The following is a 12740-nucleotide window of genomic DNA, read 5'->3' as shown; positions in this document are numbered from 1 at the left end:
ACACGTCAACTCACTACTTTTAATTGTGGCTCATTAAAGATGTAAATAGAAGATGAATTATGTTCATCTCTACTACAATTTCATTGCTGCGGTAAAATGACACTGCTTCTGCTTCTATGCAAAAAGGAATACTTCTGCTTTGCGTAACATCACCGCAAGTGGAGGGCTACAATTCACCAATTTTTCCAAGAGCAGCCGTCACGTGTTTCTGCCTGTTGTTGGACAGAGGCAGGTAGACAGAATGAGTAATTTAAAAATCGCCCAAAAGAAGAAGAAAAGGCAAGTCGGTCAAAAGATGGAATCTAAAAAATTCTGAACTCTTCTTAGTAGGCATTACGGAAATGCAAGCTGGTTCACTGCCTCTCCCAAGTGGATGAGAGTAGTACAGGCAAGGAAAGGGGTGAAACCAGTGTGGATACTCACCAGGAAATAAATGTCCACTCCTGCAAAGCGGGTACAGCTGCAGCTGAGCTTACACCTCTGAACGTCGGCACCAGCATGGGTGCCAAATATTCAGAAGTCCTGATTTAAATGCATTAAGCGGATGATCTGATATTTTGCAGGACCTTACTCAATTTCGTAGAGCAGATAACCGCTCCAAAATTTGTCAAGTTAATAAATACAGATTTAGGTTGAATTTGCATAACATGTGCATGTAGGTTCACTGGCCATTACCTTTGATAGTCGGAATTGAACTTTCCCTTTCACTAAATGTCACTCCAAATTCCAGGCAGCATTTGGAAGCAAACGCTGCTCTGGGCCAGTTGCTAAGTGTTTTTAGTATCATAAATTTGGTTTCAATCAGGTGGAAGAAGCAAAGCATTTAAGGCTCTTGCAATGTACTCACTCCCAAACTCTATTGTACTGTGAAGGACAAGTTTACTCTACACACCAACCCAACAGAGGACACCAGGCTCTTACACAAGTGGCTAATTTGATGGGCTCCTAGAAATGACCACCTGCCAGCAGTGTCATTTAGAAGAATGCTGGTCCTGAGGACAGTTGAAAATAATTTCTTTCCCATCAACTCCAACAAAGTAGATTAGGTCCTTGTAGGGCTTTAGTTTCTCTGAAAGCAGCAGAGTGCTAACAAAGTGCCCTTTAAACCAGCGGAAGAGACAACCCTAGTGGAGACCGGAAATCAGAAGTGGCTCGACAGAGGGAGGGGGTGATGGCAGAGTACAGGCAAGGGGTGGGGGAGAGTCCAGGGTTTGAATCCTAGCTTTATTCCTACAAGCTGTGTGATACTCTTCAGCACCAATAACCTCACGCATTATAATGACATACAACTTGAGTGGAAGAGTCATACTCATTGTCTTTAAATTTTTTGGTGAGGATCAGATGAGATGAATGAAATAGGTACAGACACAAAGAAATTGATTTATTAAGTATTCTTAAATTCGTTTTCTCTTTAAAAGGTAAAATGTACAAAAAGTGTCCCCCAAGTTTTGTCGAGGAAGCTTTTAAAAGAGACTCCACCAGTATTTACAGACTATCCACCAGGCTGAAGGTCTAGTGCTATGGCTCGTGGGGAACACAGGGATGTGTAAGATGTGTCTTTAATTTCGGGGAACTTAAGAGTCTAACAGCAGATAAGTAAATCACTGCTAAGTCTGATCACGACCCTCTTCCGTTCCAAAACCTTCAATGGCTCTCCACCACTTAAGAAAAAATTCCCACCCTTAATATGAGATTAATTCAATTGTTCATCTGTAAAATGGGGGTAACTATGTTGCAGTGAATTGCAATCAGAGCTAATTTATGTAAAGCACCAATCTCAGAAGCTGGTGTGAGATGGCTATTCAATTAGGAATTCACATTAATTATTATTATCCTCATCATTATTAAATCAATGTCTTTCCTCCCAAGCTCTCATTATTCCACCTCACACACCTTACACTGGACCAAACCAGTCCCCAGGGCTCCTCCGGCACACACAGCCCCTCCCTTCTCACCTCTGTCACTCTCCGTCCTGTCTGGAAGGCCCCGCTCCCACCTCTGCCATTTGGGACCCTTGCCTCGCTTCCATGTCTAGCCCAAAACGCTTCCTCCAGGTCCTCCCCACCCCCAACGAGACCAAGTCTCTCACTCCTCTGTGTTCCCACGGCATTTCTTCACCTTCCCTAGCTGGGCTCACCCACAGTTTCCCCTTCCCTAATTGAGCATAAATTCATAAACTCAGTTTGAAGGAAGGCGAAGGCTGGAAAAATTTTATTACAAACTGAGGAACCGTCTAAGTGAACACCATGAAAGTGACATGATAATAACAGCTAACATTTTGTTACAGCTTTATGTGCATTAACTCATTTTGTTCTCACAACTCTGAAAGATGCTGCTTTATTTTCCCTATTCCATGGATGGAAAAACCAAGACCCAAAGAGGTTAAGTTACTTGCTGAACATTACACAGCTAGTAAGGGGCAGATGTGTATTCAAACCCAGGAAGTTTGCCTCTAGAACCTACGCTCTTACACTGCATTACATTGTTTCCCAACAGCATTGTGGCAATTTACTATGTACTATTTTTAAAAATCTATGGGACTTCCCTGGCGGTCCAGTGGTTAAGACTGTGATTCAAATGCCGGGGGGGGGTGGGGGCGGGTTCGATCCCTGGTCGGGGGCTAGGATCCCACAAGCTGCACAGTGCGGCCAAAAAAAGAAAGAAAAAGAGGTCTATGGACACACTGTTAACTAATTTATGGAGTGTGAAATAAATACGAATTTGTAGGTAATACAGTTAAATGCTTTAAAAAAAAAAAATCTATGATGACCATAATCAGTTCTTTCGGGGCTAGATTTTAAAACTTCAGATCCATCAAGGTACCCTGTTCTGTAGACCCTTAAAGTCTCAGGAAGAGACTTCCTAATTGACGCTACTATAGCTTACAGACACGTCTGCCTGTGCTCACCAATGCTAAACAACCTCAGGAAACTACAGCCACAGTATCACCCCACGGACCCCTATACATGGTCTGCAGAGGGCAGTTCAACATAAGCTCCTACTACCCTGGGTAGCACCTGAAGCTGTATTGAAAACTGCAGTGCTCTACTGCCTGCTGGAGTTTTTGTCACCAGGTATTTAGAATGCTTTCGAGTACTGGCTCTCACAAAAGGGCAATTCGACAGCCGGCATCTCCTGGTAAATGAACTGCAGCAGTCACCGGGCAACACTGCAGCCCCGTGGATGGTGCACCAGAGAATAACTAACAGTGAATGGCAAGTCTGCATGCATTCACGCAAGCCCTGGTCTGTTACTGGACGCATCTTCTAGACAGCCGAAGGGTTGGGCTTTTACATGAATGCGATGCTCAGGACAGGAAAAGAAGAAAATGTGGCAAAGGTTCTTCACTGTGGCAAACAGACAAAGATCAACTAACATGAAAGGCTGAGAAGTGATGTGGTATATAACACATCTCGTCAGTGCTCAATGTTGTTGACTGACCAATTTCTTAATCTGGTCATCTGATTATGGTTCAACTTTTGGCATAATTTTATAGGCAAGAAAACTGAAAATTGGGTAAGAATATCATGCAAAAAACCTGTCAAACCTCAATCTTGCTGAATAACTCATTAGTTCTAATCATTTGTCTATAGATCCTCTTGCATTTTTATGCAATTATATCATCTATCATCTAACATTAATAGGAAAAATTATACATAATGTTATAAAATAATATACAATTAAGTATTAAAACAATCTTACCCTGATGACAAAATATTCTTTAAAAAGATGCATAACACGCCTCATACATTCAATCCCATCAAATCCCATCTGAATTCCTTGCAAACAAGTGCGAATGATGATTTTTAGTGGCAATTTTAACACGTGATACTAAAAAACCATCCTACTCCACCCTTTGAAAAGGAACTTTCAGGGATGCCAAATTAATTTTGAAGATGACTTTTCATTTTATTTAAGCCAAGATATTTTTTTCTCCTTTGATATTTTAACCAAATAGAATTCTTAGAAATGAAAAAATAGTAACAAGTGTATTTCTAGAGTAGAATAGACTTTCGGAATTGAAAATGTTACATCAATCCTTTCCTGTTATCCAGTCTTGGCTTTTTAAAGTCCCTTAGGAAAAAATACCACATATTCATATTATGTTGCCAGCACTGGATGTGTTATTTCTTTGGATTTCTGATTTGGCCGATATGATTTTTCATGACATAAAACAGTTAAAAAAAGCAATTTCTAGTAACTTCACAAATATGGCTACCGAGAAGCTGACGTGATCCTCCCTGATGTTAGAATTTTCAAACACCAAGGATCCACCCTAGCAGTTTAGCGAAAATGGTCTGATGCTGAATTCAAGGACTTTTGTAAAAATTATTTAACCAAAAACATGTACTTTTTATCATTTTTACAACAAGTTAATTAGCACCGAGCTTATCTGAAAAATGTTACATCTCACCTGAAGGATCTATAAATGAAGTCTTTCCTTTCTGCTCATCTTCCATAAATATGTATTAAGCTATATTATATGCAGGAATGGGCTTAAGACTTGGAATACAAGGTTTAAAATAAGCCAATCTCCACCCTCATGAGCCATCCACAGAGACAGTACAGAAACAAAGACTTCTAGTACATGTAGAGGAAGAGGGGACATTTCCATTAGGCCTCAATGAATGAGGAGTCCACTGGGTAGAGAAACAGAATTTCATGCAGAAGAATCAACAAGAAGAAAGGCATGATTATTAAAATACATAGTATGTTCAGAACCGAAGGAAGCATTGTGTGGAGAGATGGGATGGATGGCAGATGAAATTTAAATGCTAAGCTGATAATGAGTTCCTAGGAGGTCACGAATGTCATGCAAACGAAATTCACATTTTATCTTAAAGGGAAGGAAAAGCTAACAAAATCCTTTATATGTTTCCCTTCATTTCATCATATTCATTCATTACTCCGGAAAACATCAAGAGTGTATCATTTTTGAAAAAAGAAGTACCAATCGCCCTCATACTGTAAACATCTTCATTTTTGCTTTATTTACTACTAGTCTTTGTTGACAGGCACCCATTTTCACCATTACTTTGTAACCAATGTGTCTAGACAATTCTGAATTATGAATTTTACACTTAATAGTGTATTAGAAACACCCTTCCATACTTCCGCATACTGTCAGGGTTTTTCAGGAATAATTCAATCAGATCCTTTCTTTAAGAAGGTAATTCTTAAAATAGTAGGATGAATGGAACACAGAAGGGAAAGATTTAAGACAAGAATACTCTTCTGGAAGTGGCTGCAGTGGTCCAGGCAAATAATGCTAACAGCCTGAAAGAGAACAAGGGCGAGGAGACAGGGAGAAGGGGTAGACTGTAACAGATTGAAGAGGCAAAACCGCAGTTTGTGGTCAAGGGATGAAGTACAGGAAGAGGAGGAGGTGACCAGCATCAATGGCTAGCTGGTTGGTGATCCTGTTTCTCCAAACAAAGAATCCATAAAGGGAGACAGGAGAGGGACAAGTACAGGTTTAGACTCCAGTTGAAGACACCTTTGGAATATTCAAAATGGAGCCGTCCGGGAGGAAGTAGGAAACCAATGACCTTAAACTCTGAGGAGGAAGGGAGAGCAATGTTAGTCATTCGAGCAGAGCTGGTAATGATGCCACGAGGTGATGACGCCTTCAGGGAGAGCGTGTGCAGGAATGAACGCGGGCAAGTTTCCGTTTTCACTCCAACAGTGTGTAAATGTGGCCGTTTAATTCTAATTTCTTTTGAGGCAGTGCAAAAACCTCCCTTCGAAGCTCTCAAATTCTCACCAAGGAAGGGTGCCTTCCAAGTCAATCGACATCAGCTTTGATGATGCCTATTAGAAGACAATTCACTGCATTTCCTGAACCGGTGTGGTTTCACTCACAGTTATACCAAACCACACAGCTGCTCTGAAGGACTGATGTAATTATTAGCCCGTGATGGTATCAGGAGAAGAGTGAGTTACAACACATTTCACAGAAGGCATGCTTGGTACTGCTTTGCGAAACAGCGGCTCAGGGACGTGAAGGGTAACTAACTCCTCTGAGCTAGAAAGAATTTAAAGAGCTTTCCGACGATGGCATTCAAGGAGGGTACTAGGCTGGCTCTTTTCTTTTATCTGCCTTCCAAAAGCAGGGCCCATGGATTCAGGTGGCCGTTTGGTAACCCTGCAATTCTCAAGGCTGCCTCTCGGTAAACAACACAAGTGACATAGTTTCTAACTAGACAAATGCTCCTTTACAAACAGTTTTTCTCTTTTCCAACCACATATGGCTACTTAAAAAGGAAATAAAGACCTCCCAAACAGCCATGCCAGCATCTGGTATTTTGCAAAAATCACGTGCTTTCCCATGCCTTTAATTTTCTCCCTAGTTATCCTTTCACCTGAAAGCCTTTAACAAAGGCTCCAAGATACTTACATCAACATCTTATATCTGGAAGAAGCCAAGCAGATGAAAATCTAGTCAGCTCTCCACGAAGCACATATTAAAATGCCTCTTTTGTCCTTAACGTTGCTTTAGAAACCCACGTTTTTTTCTTCTTCCCTTAAATGAGACTCTGAGAAAAAGCCCAAGCCCAATCCACTCTGGTATATACCATTCTGCTAACCGCACCTCCTGTAGTTGAGATTAGACAGAGACCGAGAAGAAGATGCTCTCCCGTCACTGGGCTTGAATGTACCTAGGAACACACACTTTATTCAGCTTTGGTACAACTATGCTAAGAAAAACTGTGACAAAGCAAGAGTCAAAGAAAGCTGCAAAAAAAAGGGTTTAATGCATGTGGTAGTGGTTATCCTAGCAGCTAATAAATTTCCTGATTCCCCTACTTGTTCCCTCGTAGGCTGGCTGTGAGTTCTTCTATTTGGTTTCCAACTCGAACTGTCAGATGTTCTACCAGTTCTGGATCCTCCAGCAAAGGCCCCTCAGGAGCTGCCCCAGAAGCAAACACCACCCTGTACATCTCTTCTAGACCATCCAAGCCCAGGCAAGCCCTTGCTCAAGCAAGTGGAGGAGGGAAGGAGGCAGCCAAGTGTCACCATGGCTACCTGTGAACATTAGATTCAAATCCTGAATCCGCTGCCGCCACTGTGGGTGCTTTGATGTGTGTCCATTGCAGCTTAACTTTATCCCTTCCAGCAATGGGACCGTTCTCCTGCCACCCAAACTGACAACCTGCTAGCCCTAACAGCTGAAAGAAACACCACTCAAAACAAACTGCCAGGGCTGCCCTGGTGGCGCAGTGGTTGAGAGTCCGCCTGCCCATGCAGGGGACACGGGTTCGTGTCCCGGTCCGGGAAGATCCCACATGCCGCAGAGCGGCTGGGCCCGTGAGCCATGGCCGCTGAGCCTGCGCGTCCGGAGCCTGTGCTCCGCAACGGGAGAGGCCACAACAGTGAGAGGCCCTGGTACCGCAAAAAACAAAAACAAACAAAAACAAACAAAACAAACAAACAAACAAACGAACTGCCAAGGGCAGAAGGTGCGGCTTTGGGAGCCCGGGATAGAGCATCTAGGTTACCACAGCACTGCACTCATCCTCAGAGCCTTCGCCCGTCCCGTCGGCTCCATCAAGTCCAGCTCCCACAGCTGATACTCCTGCTCTACTAGACTTAGGGTTACTGCCATTACCAGGGACAGTCAAGAGTCAACTGGTGACAGAGAAAGAGCCATAAAAAGGAGCCTCTGACCTAGAGGAACGCTTCACACATTTAGACAAAAAGGGGTTTCTCAGGGTTCAGAGAATACGCTGACTTCATGTCCGAAAAGGTCAGGAGATTGAAGAGATATTACAACTATCATGGTTTGATGCTGCTTAGATCAACAAGCAAACATTTCCTGGGCACCTACTATGTGCTCAGATCTGGACCCTCTGCTGCGGGCGACGAGGCAAAGAGGAGGATGAAGAAGTAGCCCGAGACACTTGCTCACAAACCTCAGTGCGCAAGAGCTATCTGTAGTGAGTTTCCTGGGCTCAGCATCCCCAGAAATTCTGACTCATCGAGCCTGGGGTTGCTAAATCTGCAGCTTTAATACGCACGTACTGGTGATTCTGATGGGGGAGGTGCTGGGGCTTAGACCCCCTTTGAGAACCACCAGGCTATGATCTGATTCCTGCCCTCAAGTCTGCAACTCAGAAAGCAATGCACAGCCATAGAGTTTGGATTCTTTGTTGGTTTTGTTTTTGTTTTTTTTAAGATGCAGGCTCTAATTGTTATAGGAGCTCAGAGGGAGAGGCCAGTCAGTAAGTCCTGAGCGTTAAGGGCAGAACTTTGTGAACGTGAGCCGGGCTTCGTGGTCAGGCAGGACTTGGATAGAAAGAGACAGCCCCATGCAGTCGTCTTAACTCAAACTCCCAATTCAGCAGGACAAGGCAAGAAGGCAGGTGGAGACAGGAGCTACAACGCTGTCACCAAACAGATAGAGAGACTTCCTATGTTGACTGCAGGGAAGAGACTGTCACCAGGAGAATCATAAAACTGGCATCTCCAGATAACACTGCTTGCATTTTCATTCTTCCGCATTCATGTGGTTTCCTGCACTTCGTAATTTAACATTTCTAAGAGAAAAAAAATGCTGTTATGAAACCCAAATAATGCACTGCTCTGAGGCAGACAGCCAGCTGCTAACAAGAGTGACATCTGAGCATCATTTAAAGTGTCATTTGCAGCTCTGCTTCAGAAAAGGGACATTTAGTAAGAAAGGGAAATAATAAATTCCGTTCAACGTAAACCAAAGTTTGGGGCTCCACAGGGTTAAAGGACTGGCAGATAATAACACAGTGACTGCAAGCACAGAGAAAGAAGAAGTGAGATCCCCAACAGAAAAATAGAAGACAATAATTCAAAAGAAACCTATCTCGTTTATTCGAATATTATATTCAGAGAACACTGTGCCATGTTTTCTGTAATGCTGCAAGGGAATAAATGATAAACCAGATACTGCAAGGCCTGCTTGACCAAAGGGGTGAGTCACAAGATCAGTGCCAGAAGGAAGGAGGACCCCAGGTGCCTGCCACCTTTTCTTCACACTGGCTGGTCCAGGGAGCCCCCTGCGAATGATGACTTGCCAAGGGCACACAATAAATTCAGAAGAGCAAGCATCAAAGGGTGGTATTATTTAATTAACTTCATTAGAGTGAGCCGTGGAATTTTAAATTTGCAAGCGATCTCGGACATCATCAAGACAGTGGTGTTTTTACAGGTGACTCATTTCAAGAGGGTGGATACACTGTCCAAGGTCACCAAGATATGTGAGCGGAACTGGGATTCCATCTGAGGTCTCTGTTTCCAAGAAATACACTGAACTAGACTGATGAAACTTCCTTGGAAGTCCACATTATTTTGCTGTAGAGTTTGGAATTTATTTATAGTTCAGAGAATTTGCACTCCACCCCCAAGACCGTCATTCAGGGTACCATGTTTAGTTAAAAGGTTCTCAACAGACCCTGTTGAACAGGATCTGGAAACTCCTAACGCCTCTCACCTTGCTCGTCCCAATATTTCACTTACAGGATAACAAACATGCCACTAGATTGAATATACTATCTCCTGTATGATTAATCCCTTACACTGTCCACTGAAATGGAATATAGGGAAGATAAAGTTTGTTGTTTGTGTGTTTAGTTGTCTGGGTTTTTTTTTTTTTTTTTTTGCTTTTTGGTCTTTCCTAACCACAAATGCAATTCTGCTCAAATCCTGCTATTCTGCAAATTTCAGAAAGGAACACACTAAGTCAATGTCATTGCTCTCTTGGCTCTGCAGCACCGGATCAACATTTCCTCAACATCCTGTTGCTTGGGTTGTAGAGAAATAACCATGAACTTGAATACGATGGCCTGGGACACCAAATTAATGATGATGGATGAAATTTACAGCTAATGAACGCCAAGTCCTTCGGATGACTTACCCAAGACCATTTGCATTTCAAGACCGTTGGTGCAGGCTGAGGTCTTCTCTTTCTTGTTCATGGTCTGTAGCAGCACTACTTTGGAGGCCTCAAAATAAACTCTTTCATTTTGCTCCAGAATGCTGCAGTCAAACAAAACACAACACCAAGTCAGAATGAAAAATAAATGCCACTTCAAGCAATTCGTTGATATTCAGGGGGAAATCCCTGGCTTTTCTCAGATGTATATTTTATAACCTCAAACAAGCATGTTAATTACCAGAATGAAGCTATCGCACAATTGATCTCCATATGGAGCCCCAAAATACTGGTGATGGGGAGGGAGGGAGGAAGAAAAAAGAACAAAGTGCCTGCTCGACAGGTGCTGCATCTTATGACATCTACGACTGGTAACGTGCTTGCAAAATTTCAAGTTTACCAACTTAAATAAGTAAATAAAGAAGGATTCATTACGTTAAAACAGAGATACTGATGTGCAGCTCTCGAGGGCAGAAAGTGGAGAAAGTTATGTTTCAAATTAAAATTCATCTAATTCTGCCCACGAAAGACTCAGACTGAATGACCTAACCGTAATATTTTTAAATGAAGGCTACTAGGATTGAACAGAAAAGGCAAAGTGTGAGAGACAGGACATTTTCCATTTTGCACTACAAACAGGTAATTGATGGGTTTTCATTCTGACTCTTGACATATCTTGATAAATACCTTCTCCACCCAAGCTGGAAAGCGGCATTTACTTTACACACTGAATATGAAATGAATGGGTAAAATATGCATGCCTCTTTACCCCCACTCAGAGCAGCTGATAAAGCCCACACATTAGAACTGTGTGTGACAAGGTCGCTCTGAAAAGTTCTCTTCTGCCCTGTGAGCTTCCAAGGCTCACTTGTCACAGGGTGTTGTTCCAGCCTCTTCTGATGCTTAGTCAAATCCACCCCACTGTTTGTTCTTTGACAATGGCCATTTGAGAGCCTGGAAACGGTCTTCAAAAGGCGTTTGCATCCTTTTTGAGCCTTTTCTGAGCTCTTCCGCATCTATTCGGAAAGCCCATTGGAAGGTTGTCACCCAGTTCTCTAACTATGGTGACTGCATCCTACTTGTAACTGTAAACCCTCTATGAATCTCCAAAGGTCCGGAGGCAATCGCCAAAGAGCTCATCATCCAATGACCCAATTGTAAGAGAGAGGATATACTTTCTGTGCCTCACTAGGTTGCTGTGTGAATAATCAATTCCTTGAAAGCCTTCTGAAGCTATTACTTTATAGAATACACAACGTTTTTTAAAAGGACTTTTTTTTGGGGGGGGAGTTGTGTATTACTGGTTAAATTCACGTAGGCACTTAGAGATTTTGAAGAGGAGAAGGCCACTCTTGGTTAATGTTTTAAACAAGTGAGTTGAGTGTAAGGCCGTTATACTTTCAGTCTAGCTGGAAGAGCAACTGCCTGAAAATGGCAAAGCCTTTTTTATTTTCTTGATGCTATCAATACCCACCGAAAGTGAGGTTCTAACGATTTTATTAGTTTTCTGAGCAGTTTTCATGACGTGTAACTCAGCTCCCACTCAAATGTGTAACAGTAACATATTGATACAAATCAACACTGAGCCAGGAAGTTCAAAGCACGACAAACTGTCGTTAGCTCACCGTTTTGGTAAAAACAGAATTTGGAGAGAAAAGGATTTAAGTGAGCCCACTGAGAGTTATTGGCTGGTATCAATCTTCTTTTACTAAAAATAAACTGCTGCAATTCTCTTATTTGTTTCCAGCTTTATGTCCTGGTATTTTAGAACTGGAAATGTCTTTGTCATCTAGTCCAAGATTCTTCTGCAAATAAAGCTGCTGGCCCAGAGAGGGTGAGGAACCTCTTAAAATCACAGAGCAAGTTAATCTGTGCCTTGACTAGACTCTGGGTTTAATCACTCATGCCCACCGACTCTTAACGGGCATAATGTCACGGAGTGTAATGTTATGTGTTGGTCTGAAAAGTTTACCAAAAGCACAATACTTTCTCATGGTACTCTTTCTCTCTTTTTCTGTTTTATTCTTGCCCTAAAGAAAGAAATTTATTTCTGGACTATATTCTGGTCACCAAGTAGAGCCAATTGATCTGGGAGAAGCAGAATGCCTCTATTATTAGCTCAGGGCCCTTTACTGGCTGCCAAAGACAGGTGTCCAGAGGAGTAAGGCTTAGACTATTTGCAGAGGAGAAAAAAAAAAAGACTCATCAAAGTGACAAGATTTTCCATTCTTATCTCTGTAGATGTGAAGAATGTGAAAGTGATTCATTTTGTGATTTATAGCCGACCCTCAATTACACATAGTGCAACAAGCATGAAACAATTTTTATCAAAAGAAAACCACTGAAAATTCTACACACCTCCTTTTAAGCAAGAACTGCAATATATTTTCCTCCTTCGGCAAACTTTTCAGCAGTGCTGCTAATCACCCACCAAACAAACTGGCTTGAGTTTAATCTCCTTTGCCTGCACATTCTTGTTTGCCAGCTGAAGTTACAATTAGAGATAAGACCAAAAGTCCAGAAAGGAGAAAAGAATGCCAGAGGCCTAGAGCATTCATTGATATGCCGGAACACTGAAAGTTAGCTATATAAACAAGGATTTCACTCCAGATGATATCCTTACAGGATTTTAAAATTTGATAAGTATTTTTGTGATAATTTTCTGAACAGTTATAAGAAGAAGCAGCAGCAGAAGCAGAAGCAGCAGCAATGTAAATCAAAAGCTGTGGTCTAGGGCTTCCCTGGTGGCGCAGTGGTTGAGAGTCCGCCTGCCGATGCAGGGGACGCGGGTTCGTGCCCCGGTCCGGGAAGATCCCACATGCCGCGGAGCGGCTGG

The 12740-nt window shown here is 42.4% G+C and overlaps 1 protein-coding gene across 2 annotated transcripts in view; it reads right to left on the bottom strand.

Annotated features, from left to right (window-relative positions):
- Nucleotides 1–10631, bottom strand: part of ATXN1 (ataxin 1) — a 328762-nt gene extending 318131 nt beyond the window's left edge. For both annotated transcript variants that reach the window (XM_055079724.1, XM_028479267.2), the window contains exon 1: nucleotides 9887–10631. The gene's annotated coding sequence lies outside the window, so the exon portion shown is untranslated. The remainder of the gene's footprint in view (nucleotides 1–9886) is intronic.
- Between the last annotated feature and the right edge of the window lie 2109 nt (nucleotides 10632–12740).

The sequence above is a fragment of the Physeter macrocephalus genome, chromosome 18 (assembly GCF_002837175.3).
Source record: "Physeter macrocephalus isolate SW-GA chromosome 18, ASM283717v5, whole genome shotgun sequence".
NCBI lineage: Eukaryota > Metazoa > Chordata > Mammalia > Artiodactyla > Physeteridae > Physeter > Physeter macrocephalus.
Note: the sequence above shows the minus strand (reverse complement) of the source record. Positions and strands in the feature narration are given on the sequence as shown.